Genomic DNA, 15189 nt, shown 5'->3' with positions numbered 1-15189 from the left:
CCTAGTGCTACCCCCTGGCACTGCTTTATGTCCCTAGTGCTGCATGCTGGCAATGCTGTATGTTCCTAGTGCTGCAACCTGGCACTGTGTTATTTCTCTAGTGTTACACCCTGTCACTGCTTTATTTCCCTAGTGCTGCACTCTGGCAAAGCTCTATGTCCTTAGTGCTGCAACCTGGCACTACTCTATGCTCTTAGTGCTGCACCCTGGCACTGCTTTATGTCCCTAGTTCTGCATGCTGACAATGCTCTATGTTCCTAGTGCTGTACCCCAGCACTGGTCTATGTCCCTAGTACTGCACCCTGGTACTGATCTATGCCCTTTTTGTTTTACCATGGTACTGTTATATCTATCCAGTACTGTACCCTGATACTGTTCTATGTCCCTAGTGATGCAATCTGGCACTACTCTGCATCAGTAGCACTACTTCCTGGTACTGCTATATATACCTGGTGCAGCACCTAGCACTGCCTTATGTCCCTAGTGCTGCACGTTGGCAATGCTCTATGTTCCTAGTGCTGCATCCTCTCTTTGTCCTTAGTGCTGTACCCTGCCACTGATCTACGCCCCTTGTGCTACACTTTGGTACTGCTGTATGTCCCTAGTGCTGCTCCCTGACACTGCTTAATGTCCCTCATACAGCACTGTGACACTACTGTATGTTCATAGTGCTGCACCCTCTCTATTTCCCTAGTGCTGCACATTGGCAATGCTCTATGTTCCTAGTGCTGCACCCTCTCTATGTCCCTAGTGCTGTACCCTGGCACTAATCTATGCCCCTTGTGCTGCATCCTGGTACTGCTGCATGCTCCTTTGCTGCATCCTGGCACTGCCCTATATCCCTAGTGCTGCATCCTGTTGCTGTTCAGTGTTCCTAGAGTTGCACCCTGGCACTGCTATATGTTCCTAGTGCTGCACTGTGGCACTGTTCTGTGTCCTTACTGCTGCACCCTGGCACTGCTATATGTTCCTAGTGCTGCACAATGGCACTGCTCTATGTCCCTAGTGCTGTACCCAGGTACTGTTGTATATCCCTAGCGCTGCACCCTGGCACTGCTCTCTGTCCATAGTGCTGCCCCTTGTGGGCTCCACCTTTTTTTGTAGCACACACATCATCTGAAATGAGTACCTCCTCTGAGGTTCGCATACCCCACCAAAGGGAATAGTCCTACAGGGGTTAAGTGCCATACAGGAACATCTGCTACTACCAGCGTTGTGAAGGTGGAGAGTGTGATCCATGGACTGTGTGATGATGAGCAACATGCACACAGTGATATGGAATTCAGGGGCACAGAGCAGACAAAGCTGATAGTGTCAAACCTACCTCCACTGACCATTTTTTATGCCTAAGAAAGGGTCATGATGTGGGAAAGTTGGACTCAGACTGACGCAAGTCAGACTGCAGAGACTCTTGGACAGAGGGTTATTGTCACCTAACGGTACACAGGTCGCTATGCCCAATTGTGGAGATTGTCCAGATTGTGACTGAATGCACTCCCCTGACTCAACACCTGGGACACCTCATCAGGTTGCATGTTCACATAGTTCTATCCTCCCAATCACTTGTGGGCACAAAGTCTTTCACCACCATTTGTGGTTGATAAGCACTCCATGGGTAATAACACTTATTACGATCTGTATATCATACTACCCATGAGGCCAAGTACTGTTCGGTAATTCTCTTCCTTCCATGTTATGAACCAAATCAAACTCTGACAATGCATATTAGCGGTGGACACTATCAACATTCATACTGTAGCAGACTTACTTCAGTAGTAGTGGATGTGATCCCTGATCCCCCATTAAGTCCCAGAGTATGTGGTTACTGAGTTCACCTCCTATGACTTTAACTCATCTAAAAGTGTTGTAGTTAGCTGTCAATCTATCATCTGCAATCATTACCATGACAATACTCATCTCATAGTTTTGCAGTCACCCTCCTCTGTGCCTCCAACCATAGCTCTCAACCTCTTAGAGCAAGAAATCTGTACAAACCATAAATAATTATAGGAGAAAGACCCAAAAATAGAGACAGTTTTTAGATATTGTTCTTACAAACTTAGAAAGTTAATAGAATAACAGGTTTTACATTACCATAAATTTTCTGAAGTTCATAGCTTATAGGTAAGTACTAGGCTAGCTGCCCTTGTGGACAATTTTAAGCCTAGCTAAATCCCCCTTGTTGAGAATCTAACTCTGTACCTCTTGTGTGTGAGGTAATCTCCTTAACCATTATGTCAACCTCCAAACCTGGAGGGTATGAAGTCAGAATCTCAAATGTCTGTCATTATTTTATGACTGGAGTCCTCAAAGATTTGGTAATAATTTGTCAGAAAACAACAGTCTTATGAGTAGCAATCCAAAAATATGAGGCAAAAAAATTGACATTCTGTGAAAATCTGTACAGCTGAGAGGTTTGCCCCATCCATTCCCATGAATCTACCCTATTGCATAGTCTTATAGTCTTTTGTCATTGTCTCCTCCCACACTTCTGAACATGATAACTGTGTCCTGCCCACCCATAACGTGTGTGTGTGTGTGTGTGTGTGTGTGTGTGTGTGTGTGTGTGTGTGTGTGTGTAGTTATGTCTGGTACACAGCATTGCTAGCTCATGTACTGCCTTACATAGCCAGAATGTGATAATGTATGCATGATTTTATTAAGTGCAGTCTGTGGTGCAGCCTTTAGTTGTGCTGGAGATACTTCTTGTTTGTCGTGCTATAATGCATTATGTTTGCCTCAGCCTTGGTACTGCTATTCCAGCTTCTTCATCTGCCTCTCCACCCTGCCATTCATCTACTGGCACAACAGGTATGGAAGGTCCTTCCAAAATGTTAACTCTGTGCTCCAACTGTTTGTGAATTGCCTTGTTGTACAGCATTGCACACACAATAGAAGTCTTGCTGCAGATTTGAAGACTGTCTTACAGCATCCCTTGTGATGTATGTAGATCAGACACTTATTCCACTAAAACATGTGTTTCAGCATGCACTATAATACAAGCATCTCATGAGTAGATCAGACTCTTGCTCCACTACATGTGTTTCAGCATACACTGCAATAGACCCATCTCATGAGTACATCAGACTCCTGTTCCACTACATGTGTTTCAGCATACACTGCAATAGACCCATCTCATGAGTACATCAGACTCCTGTTCCACTACATGTGTTTCAGCATGCACTGCAATAGCAGTGTCTCATGAGTACATCAGAGTCCTATTCCACTACTTGGCTCTAGATGATTGTCACTGTTGATGTAACACCCCAACCCAATGTACAAAAATGGGGAAAGGGGCTATGGACTGATGGATGAAAGCAGAGGAGAGTCATTTATTTTAGCGAAAGGAGCGCTCAATTTCGTTTGGTAATACACGTTGTATTGATTGGTTTATAGATTTATCATTTATACCATTACACTTACTGTAATTGTACAACTTCAACAGAATTGGGCCTTCATATTGCTTTATATTTTATAAAAGGTGAATCAAAACCTGCAGATCCTAGACTATTATCCGTAAAAAAAATTAAATGAAAGTCTGATAAGAAACCTTGGGACACAGGTGGAGAGTAGTCTCTCCTTTGATAATCACACTGCCACAGTGGTCAGGAAATCCTTCTACGTGGCACACCTCATCACAAAAGGTTTCTCATCCAGAAAAAAAGGTCATTGTTCCCCTCTACTGATCACTCATTAGACCCATTATAGAGTACAACACCTCTTTTGGTATGTACCTCAAAAGACATCTACAACAACTGGAAAGGCTGCAGAAATACCTGACAAAAAAGGATTACTAGCCTCAAACAGATGCCCTATGCAGATCATCTCAAAAAACTCCAGATTTACTCCGTCGCATATCACCTACTCAGAGGTGATCTCTACCTGACATACAAAGCTATGTCAAACTCAGAGCTGTTGGATATGCTGCACTTAAAGAAATCCCAATCCCTCCAAGCTACACACTCTATGGACCTAAACCTTGTCACCACAACAAACAGAACATGCTGGAGAGATAGATTCCTATCCCAGAGACTTCCCATACTCTGGAACAGACTACCTATCTATGTCAAACAGAGCTCCTCATTAGCACTCTTCAACAAAAATCTTGATGATTGGATGGGAAATAAAAAATCACCTTGGGGATCACTTCTATGGCTCTGCTTGACAGGGCACAGGAAAATAATTTTCTTGGATGGCGAAAGCCAGGGTACCTTTTTGGCTAGGCTTATATAGACCCTAGGGCCAATAGCCCAGAACCTACCTATCAACCTATGAACCTATAAAGTATTGTGAGATAGCTATTAGCATTTATTCTAATGAAAACAAATATGAATTTATTTTTTCAATGTGACATTCTAGAATTACATTAAAAAAATGAGAAAACTGTAAATCAGTGTTTTTTGGATTGGCTTGTGAATTAGGGTAAGCATGTATCTCATTGTAAGTGCAACAGATTGCCTTAAATATATTGTCAGGTTGAGTGTAAAGAGAACCGTTGTCTAACACAGATGGACTACATACAAGGTTAGGTGACAATTTTAGCTTTAAGCAGTGACAGATTCAATGTATATTGTGACTTATGTTCAGGTTGAGAACTTAGTAAAAATGCAAATTTATGTCAGTCATGGTACCACTGAAGTTCTTTTTCTAAATGCAAAATACAGTCTTCCAAAGTAGTCATTTACATTAATCTGTCACTTAATCCACAAATCTTTATTAATGAGAAAACATATCATTGTATTTTGAAGGTAGCACATTAAATATCAAATATACTTATAAAACTGTATTATCTTGATATGATACAAATAAATATCAAAAGATCAAACTACTAATATCACTTAAACCCCAACTTAATTGTTCAGCAAAACGTATGGTTTTATTCTCTAGTTCGACTACAAATGAAGGGTTTTGCGCCCACCATCATTTTTCGATGTATCAGTGAATGAAATGAAAATAACTTGATCCGTCATTATACCGAAGTCTATACCTCTGTAGCACTCGCAGCATCAAGAATTCCTGGATGACTCACCAGAAGGTCAGAAACAAGTTCATAGGCAAGTGCTAGGCTATCCACGTTTTGTGGGCCAGTTTGAGCCTAGCCAATTTCCCTCAAAGCTAAGAATAAAAGCCTGCACATTATATATACATCTTCTGTGGCATGATGAATAAAAGGCAAACTCTTTCCAATCAGGTTGATGGTGAATGTAATGGTCGATAGGCCATAGGTGTTAATTAGGTAAGTTATTAATTTAAAAGCTCTGTTTTGACATGGCAAGGTTATTTCTTATTTGTCTAAAGGTGAACTAAGATATAGATCCCAATCCATTCTTGTTATAATATCATGGCTATTGAAATTCTTTAAAATGTGAAACAATTGGAGAAACTTTTTTCTTGACAAAGTGCATCAACTAAAAATATGACTAAATGCTGACAAAAAGATAATCACACATTTATATTCCAATACAATGAATCATCATTGAGTACCTCTTTAAACCAGCGTAATATTTACCTTGGAGCCCTCTTTCTCAAAATGGCCACTCCCCATTTATCTGTTTAGTTTCCTAAGGCACATATATGAAGAAAACACTTATTTTTATATTCATCAAAGTAAGATGCACACATCTGAGTTTCCTGATTAAGACATATACTAAAGTAGGGTCTGGAACCCTTTCCTCTTAGAAATAAACTAAATGCCATATAGGTTCTCAGAAAAAAAATATTTCATTCTGTCAATGTTTTGTGTATAAAATAAAAACAACTCAGCATACAGCTAACCAATTCCCCATATGGATGGAAACTATGACTTAAAATTATAATGAAACATATATACTCCAGTACCACGAAGAGGGAAATTACTGGAGACTACAATAACAACAGCTAACCCCCAGGTCCTGATCCTGAAAATAACTGTATTGGCTAGCTGGAGAGAGGCAGACATATAACATAACCTAACCCTAAATAACCTTAACAAATTAACAAAAGATTCACTTTTTTGTACATTTGATCTTCAAGATAGGCCATGAAAAATAATTACTCAGACACTGTTCCATCCTGCACAAAATTCTAAATATGGTTCAGGTATTTACATGAAAGGAGATAAAAAGATGTGTCATTATTCACAGGTCATACTAATAAGGCACACTAGGATCAGTTCACATTGTTATACCTATACAACCATAATTATATGAAAAGCTGCAACCACATAAATCACCAATGGTGAGAAAACAACTCAGTTCAATTTACATAACACAACAGTAATTATCTTATGTGGTATTTGTAGTACTGCAGTAAAAATCTGTTTTATAAAGACACATTAGGCAAATTTCTGTAAGAATGCATGTTATTAACACCCTGTCCCCTCAGTGGCTACCTAGATATCTATCTTTTCTTGGTAATTTGAGAGTTATTTGGGAACTATTATTCATTTTTTGCCTCCCTAGCCATAGCTGACCATCAGCTTCACCAGCTCCATTCCTCAATCACAGGGTCTACTAGACCTAGCCTCTCCTGGTAACTCTATGTCACTATCACATATCAATCACAGGGTCTACTAGACCTAGCCTCTCCTGGCAACTCTATGTCACTATCACATATCAATCACAGAGACTACTAGACCTATCCTCTCCTGGCAATTCTATGTCACTATCACATATCAATCACAGGGTCTACCAGACCTAGCCTCTCCTGGCAGCTCTATGTCACTATCACATATCAATCACAGGGTCTACTAGACCTATCCTCTCCTGGTAATTCTATGTCACTATCACATATCAATCACAGGGTCTACCAGACCTAGCCTCTCATGGCAGCTCTATGTCACTATCACATATCAATCACAGGGTCTACTAGACCTAGCCTCTCCTGGCAGCTCTGTGTCACTATCACATATCAATCACAGGGTCTACTAGACCTAGTCTCTCCTGGCAACTCTATGTTACTATCACATATCAATCACAGGATCTACTAGACCTAGCCTCTCCTGGCAACTCTATGTCACTATCACATATCAATACAGCTCCCATTTCCAATACTGCTTACCTTTGTTGAAAGATCTGGTTATACTTATGATTACATATTGCCCACAAAAGAGCTCTATTAGAGCAACCTGTTGCTTGCAGATATGCACTAGACAACATAAAAATGATTGTGCCCATGTATGTGAACTGTGCTTTTTTAAAAATGTTTAAGTAAAAAATATTTCAAACAAAATTCCGCCATGTTATTTTGATTTGTTTTATTATAAAATCAATCTGAGAGGGTTCCTGGGATTGCCAGACTTCCCGCATAGGAAAGCAGGTCTAGATTTTATGGTGAAAAGTGGGTAGGGTTTTCCATTGGCAGTGTACTATAAAGTACTGACATTTTCAAGAGGTGCCAGGGGTCACTAAGAATTACTTACTGATGCACTAGGAGGCAAGGTGAAAAACGGTATGTCTCAGGCAGAAAAATGTCAAGTTCAGAACACAGGAATTATATAGGAGTGATAGACTACTGAAAACAATAGGGACTGCAGTGAAAGTCTTGTATAACCTGATTACCATACCATATAACAACCGTGTGTCTCAGAAGTGGATCAGAAACCATGCCGTTATTCATGTTCACTGAAGTCTGGAATTCTGTTGCTATTGATCACCCTGCTACCTCTTCAGAAAGACTGTATTCACCTCTCTTTCAGTGAAAAAGTCTTTGTTATGTCTCCACTGAGCTGTATAGTTTATGCATCATATTTTCTGTACATTGCTCTTTTGTAAGATATTACCTGCATGCCTTCAGTGTTTCTCTCATCAATCATAGAATGATGCTTTTCATAAGGATGCTAAACTGAACAGCTTCAGTTGTGGTTGTGATAATTCTATACTGGTTACTGGCCTGGATTTCACTAGCTTGTCTATTTGTCATTGCATTTGTGTTTTCTCTGTGATGCATTTTTTGGGGTATAGCATCTCTTATCAACTCACACTCTCCCTCTCTGTGCCGCTGTGCCTAAGTGGTTCTGATTCTACTGATTCAAATGGTGCACTGCAGTACAAGGCATGACGCCAGTCATTGGGATCACAGGACTGGCTTCTCTTGTGCCTTAGTCACAGTGCAGGATCAGGTGTACTTATCATTGCATTCCTAAAATAAATGCATGTTGGCTCAGGTCTTGTATCATCCTTTAAAGAATGTCCGACTTCAGTTTCAATTCTCTGTATTAAGTTTGTTCAAAAATATGTTTAGCCTAATATTATGGTAGGTCTCTAACACATACATTCATAGGCATGTACTAGGCTAACAACTACAATCCTTTATCTTCCCTTTAGGTAATCAGATTTATCATCTTCCATTCCTGTGACAACTACCTCTGGCCTTCTGAGAGCCACTAGAAAGATCCCGGTATTTATGAGTCAGAGTCTGTACAAGTTCTAAGATTATGGAGTGAAACCCATTTTGCTGACCGCAAGTCTCATCCACTTCCTTACCACAGCAACTCGTCCCTTTTATTTCCTAGCATGTACTGACTGCAACATTCTGTGAGATGTGCAATATTGCAGTCAGTGTACAGTGGAATTGGCTAAGGGAATAGAATTTCTGTTAGCATTCAGGTCTAGCAAAGGTTTTGAATTCTAAGGAAAAATGTAACGTTAACACGTTAACATAACATTACACAGCAGATTTGTATGCAAAATTTCAACTGAGAAAAAAATACTTGAAGGTTTTGAGGAAAAGTGACAATTGTCTGAAGGACAGCAGAAGAGAGGACAGACCAAGTGAGTGAAGCCAGACATAAAGATAATTAGGGAGGGAGAATTGTGTCTGCAATGTGACGTGGTACCAAAAGCAATAGATCTAAAAGAAGTTTTCAGAATGTTTAATGGATCAAAGATGATTTATGTTATTATTATTCTTAATGGTGGTTCGTAGGATGTTCATTTAAGCACAAAACAACATATCAGCCAGAAAAGTAGCAGAGTATTTGTAAGAGAGAATTATACTATAGTATAAATGCTCATACACAAAAATTGTAGAATGTGGCAATAAATGATTTGCTTCAGCCCATTATATCTGCTGATTCAGTACTAGTTCTGGGAATGCACTTCCCTTTCTGCTATATTAAATACGTCGCTTCCACCCCTCTATGATCATGTGTTTATGTGTAGGTGACAAAACTACGACATCAGCTAAAAATGACCAGGAAGAAAACATTATAACTATACATTCCAGGGGGTGGGTTATGCTGACATGGACGACACAATATATTCTACAAAATTAGTTGCATACTTTTATGGTTCTCATTTGGTTTTATGGTTATGTGACATCTTGCAGTTTAATGTAACCACAGAAACCCCCAATACAAAATACCTGCTGACTGTTTGACTAAAACTACACAACAGCTCAGCACATGGACCAGTCCCTACAATTAATAATGATACCTGCAAACAGATGAAACTCATGAGATGTGGCTGAACCTTCCTAAACTGCAGCTCTACTCAAACTTCTTTCGACGACAGAAGCCTTTCCCACTTCAAAACAGTAGTGTTCTTGCAATACCTTTCACAGTGGCAATGTCAAGTAACATATAAAAACATGAAGGTAGGGACTTGGGTGCTGCACTGTGGTTTGGTGAGACATATGTGGAAGGTGAAATGGGAGAAGAAGTGAACCAACAGCTTTAGGAGCAAGAAACCACTATGAGTGTAAAAACAAAAGACGGCCAGCACCACAGAGTATTTTCAGTTATGTACAATCCAGATTATTTTTCTGAATATTATTCTCAAGGTCAGAAGGAATCTTACCTCTTGTGTGTCAGAACACAGTGATTCTGCAAACCAGATCATAAATATTTTGCTTACAATTTTTTTCCAATCACATTCTGAAACCAAGGCACATTTTCAGGGAAAATTAGTGGATTGTGGTTAAAAAGTCATTACATCCAAGTGACACCCCCAGGTGCATGTGCAGTTAACTCCTACTGACATCTCTAGGTGTCAAATATTGGTTGTTCATATTTGCCTAAATAATTCCAAAACCATGCTATGTACAAGTTTTAAAAATATTTCATCTTAAACCTTCCACAGTGGCTAACTCAACTGCATTATTTTTTTGATCTCTGTCTATTGCAGGTAAATAGATATTAACTGTTGTTTTTATGATATTAATTTATATATATATATAATTTCAACATGTTTCTAAATATCTCAACAACCAAGTGACACAGACAGAACTCCTTAGCCTTGTATGAAAGCTCTCAGCTAGATGAATAAAATGCTGCTGACAGTATGCGTGCATCTTGAGTGTTTGCTGAGATATTTAAGTTGTTTACAAAATATTAGAAATGTAATTGCTGTGTTTACTGTGACTAATACAAATTATTTTAAGACCTAGAACCTAAAGAATACTACCACTATAAAAAATAGTTTGCGCTAAAGAGTTTGTCATTTATTCTTCTTTTATAACCCCTATGGTTCCAAAGATATGAACATTTGTTTGAAATGTGAGGACATCATTTGAATCTGTCAAAAGGCTTAGGCTCAGTCCATTGGAAGTTACAGTGCAAACTTCCTAAGCTCCACTGCAGAGAAGGAGTTAAAAGCCAAAAAGTGCAATATTGACACATTCAATAGGCAATCCCTCCCCTCAGCATACAACCTAGACAACACCAGACTTAGAAATGAAAGTCTTATTAGAGACCCTTGGAAATTGGGTTGATAATTCCTTCTCCTTTGATCATCATTTAATGACAGTCGTCAGAAAGTCCTTCTACGTTCTTTTTCTGCAAACTAAGTTTATTTGATACATTCAGCAGTTATATTCCAAGAACTTCATATAAGCATAAAAATGAATACTCACCTCAAACAAATTACCCAGACAGCTATCAAACAAATATGAACTACTGTCCAACAACTATTGTTAGAGGGGTGATGAGATGATGACTACAAACCACCATTTTTGTATCAGATGAACACCACAAACCTTACTCGCTGGGGTGGTGCTGCTTTGTGAGGGTCATAAATTATGACTTGATCATCAAGTTATTAAAGTCTGATAATCAAGCCTCATTTAAATATCGATCCACGTGCGTAGGTGGTGTGTGCAACTTCCTCTGCCTGATAATGCTAATGAAAAGATACTGTTGCCCTCGGTCACACTTCTTACTACCTGTTCCATTCCTCTTAATACTAAATCCAGAATATGAGGCAGTAAAGTAGCTGACATAATGGTTAAGGTCTTCATCTCCCTTGTACAAGGTTCAAACCTGACCTTTGGAAAATGCCTGCATGGAGTTTGTATGTTCTCCCTGTGTCTCTGTATGGTTTCTTCCACTTCCCCAAAACATGCTGAGTGTGTCCATCTCAAACTCACCCAAGAATGGAGTTGTGGGCAGTAGCACAGACTCTAGATACTGTCTATTAGGTGAAGAGTAGTACTTGACCAACTGATTTTAAGCATCTACTGTGGTGTGCAGTCTCCTAAAGATAAGAGAACATAGATCACAGGTTGAACACTGTGCCAGGGCTAACCACGCGTTGGTATAAAGTATGGCTGTAGATGATTTGGCCATGTTGAGTAATGTTACCAAATAGGCACGGGTATTTGCTGATGATAAGAGGGATGAGGACCCAGTCTAGTCTGACCTAAGCCAGCCACTCATGCTAAGAATGGGAGGGGTATATATGTCCCCTATGAACCAGTGTGTGCCCACCATAAAGACCAGCAGCCCTGGGTCAATAAGCTACTAGCTAGCTGATGTTCAGTTGCCCAGCTTGGATTATCTGGGATAGCTTTTTAAATGAAAGTTGGACATGAAACAAATAAACCTGCCAAACATGAAGTAAGAAGTTACACTCAATGCAGGTGTTTACTAGGCAGCTTGGAAGTGAATGACAAGATGGTATGGAGAAAGCTAGACAGCCTATGTGTCCAGGAGAAAAGATGGAAGGGCTGTGCAGCAAAGCCACCTGGCATGGGATCTAGAGTATACCACTCAGGAGGAGGATAGGCTACAAATGGTGTGGGGATTGTGGTGAGAGAGATTGGCTTCAGAAGACAGAGAGGGATGTCATTAGAATTAGTGACCGACTCATGGCAATCAGACTCCAACATAACGATAGAGCAATATTCATAATCTCAGCCTATGCCCCACAGTAGGGTTGTGATAGTGAGGGAAAGAGTGCATACAGACAGCAGTTACAGGACCTACTAGATAAAGCAGGACAACATAAATTGGTCTTGATAAAGTGTGGCCTGAATGCACATATTGGGACAGACAGAACAGGATATGAGGACCACCTGGGTCCACACGGGTAAGGAAACAGCAATAAAGAAGGAGAAGCAATTCTGGATGTCTGTCTGGCAAATGGCTTGATGATCAAGGGGCTCAAACAGATACCCTATGCAGTTCGGCTAAAGAAACTCCAGCTCTACTCAGTTGCATACCGCCTACTCAGAGGCAATCTGTGTCTGACGTATAAAGCCATGTCCAACCCAGAATTAATGGACATGCTTCACCTCAGGAAATCCAAATCCCTTAGAGCTACACGATCCAGGGACTTGACCCTCAGCACAGAAATAAATAGGACAGATTCATATCCCAGAGGCTCCCCTCACTCTGGAACAAAATCCCAATCCATGTTAGGCAGAGCCCCTCACTGACCCTCAAGAGAAATCTTGACGAGTGGATGGGAGATCGTAAGTTTACCCCTGAGATCTCTTCTGTGTCCCTGCTTGACAGAGGTACAGTAAACTAACCTTAAAAGGGCTACCTTCTGTGACCTACTATACAGAGGCACAGTCAACTAATCTAAAAGAGTGGCGAAAGCTAAACACACTCTGGCTAGGCTTATAAATGCCTTAGGGCAGATAGCCTAGTATCAACCTATGAACACATGGCTCAGCAAGACAGTCACATGATCACATACAAGAGTGGTCAACATGCAACTTGGGTAGACTTCTTCCTAGTAAGAGAAGGTCACTAGGGTAGTATCAGCAATTTCAATGTCATGCCCAGCAAAATAGTCGGCCCATAGCAGAAATAACCAGTTGCCACAATCAGCTGCAGGAAGTGATCAAAAAAGGCTCTAAGGTCAACAGAGACCAGGCTGATGACCTGTAAGTTGACTGGAGAGAAAGCGCAGCACAGCAGTTCAAAGAATTACTCGGCTCTAGCACCTCAAGAAGAAGAGGAAATAGGTGAAGTTGAAGAACAATGGCAGCACCTCAAGACAGCATGGGTGAGGACTACAGAACAGGTATGCAGCTGAGCCAGGTATGGAAATAAGGTACATAAGGAAAGCTGGTGTTGGAATGCAGAAGTCCAGAAAGTCATTAAATGATGGAGTGCAGGAAAAAGTGGAAGATAGAAAAGCCAGGCCAAGCTAAGAAGGAATACTGTTTGACTAGCAAAGAGGCTAAAAGAGGAGTTGCAATAGCAAAGGACAAAGCATCAGAGGCTCTGGAAAGTGACTCAGTTGGTGGCACAAAGGACCTACATCAGGTTGTAAGGCAAAGACAGAAGAATAACGAAGACGGTCAGACGCCCTTATAAGGGATGTCCGCAGCAACCAGCTCACCAGTCAACAGGACAGCAAAGGCAGATGGAAGGAGTACTTCCAGCAGTTTCTAAATGAAGAAAACCCCACAGAAGCTGTACTGCCCCACACAAAACCTACAGTGAAAGAAGAGGAGGAACCTACATTAGAAGAAGAAGAGCATTGAGGAAATAAAGTTAGGGAAAGCAGCAGTCTCAGAATAATAACAACTAAACCAGTGGGCTGTAAGAACGTAACTCAAGACTACAAAAACATTCCAACAAAATGGAGAATTTCACAACACATTTATATTAAGCAGCAGGGTTAGATGAGGTCAGAGCAGATATGATAAAGATGATGGGTGAGATAGAGGAAAAATGGCTCCTGAGGGTACTCATAACAGTGCGGAGAGAAAGGCGTATCCCAGATGAAAGAGGACATTCATAACTGTGGGCAGTACAGAGATGTCAAACTCCTATCACATTGCATGAAAGTTCTAGAGACGGTGATTGACAAATGAATACACAGAGTGGTAGAAAGGAAGATGGGAGATGAGACGTCTGGATTCTGATCAGGACGCACAACTAACCTGATGCTTGCAGTGAGACAGATAGTTGAGAAGAAGCTAGAGCTGAGGAAGGAGTCCAACTGGGCAGTCCTAAACTTTGAAAAAGCATATGATGAAGTCCCAAAAAGGTGCAGTGGTTCAAAGACTAAGACACATTGGTAGAATTAGGGCAGACTATGTACAAGGACCCAGTTACTCAAGTGCAAACAGTGTGTGATCTAACAGAGGGTTCCCAGTGGGAGTGAGTATGCATCAGCTTTCATCCCTGATCCCACTGCTGTTCATACTGGTGATGAACTACATCAGCAAACAGGTTGGAGGGGACAATTAAAGTTGCTGTATGCAGACAATGTGGCATTACAGGCAGACTCTGAGCGAGAACATCAGCAAAGGATAGGGGAATGGAATGCAAAACTGAAGGACGTGGAATGAAACAGAGTACAAATAAAAGAGTTGTAATGGCAGGAAATGGGGGAATCAGAAGAACCTAAGAAATGGGACAAAAGGAAAACAGTGCAGCAGGTTAACGTCTTCTAGTATCTGGGGGGGGGGTTGTGGAGAAGGAAGCTCTGAATGAGGAGAAAGCCAGAATCAGAGGAATGGTGTTTGACAGAAGAATTCCCAAAGAAGCTGAAACATAAAGTATACAAAACACTGCTGTGACAAGTACAACCATATGGTTCAGAAACTTGGGCAGTAAAGGCAGACCAGATGAGGTAGCTAGAGGTGATGGAAATGAAGTGACCGGGATGGGTGATAGGTGCACATTGTGGGACAGTCAAATAAATGCAAACATAAGACCAGAAGCCAAAAGTAGCTCGAAATGCAAAAAAGGTCAAATATAACAGGTTATGGTGGCTTGGGCACATGTGCAGAAAAGCAGAACACAATCTGTTGAAGAAGATTTGGGACAGACAAGAATTAAAGCAAAAGGAAATGAGGACATCCAGCTAAATGTTGTGACAGTCGACGTGAGTGTTGAAGAAGGTAAGAGAGTGGTATTGAATAGACAGAGATGGCAAACGTTGACATGACACCCCAATCTCATGTAGAAAATAGAAAAAGGGGAATTAGTGATGATGATGAATCTGAGGCAAGTCCTTCAAATAATAC

Source organism: Protopterus annectens, chromosome 10.part0 (genome assembly GCF_019279795.1).
Source record: "Protopterus annectens isolate FY-2018-M chromosome 10.part0, PAN1.0, whole genome shotgun sequence".
Lineage (NCBI taxonomy): Eukaryota > Metazoa > Chordata > Ceratodontiformes > Protopteridae > Protopterus > Protopterus annectens.
This window is presented reverse-complemented; position numbering follows the sequence as displayed.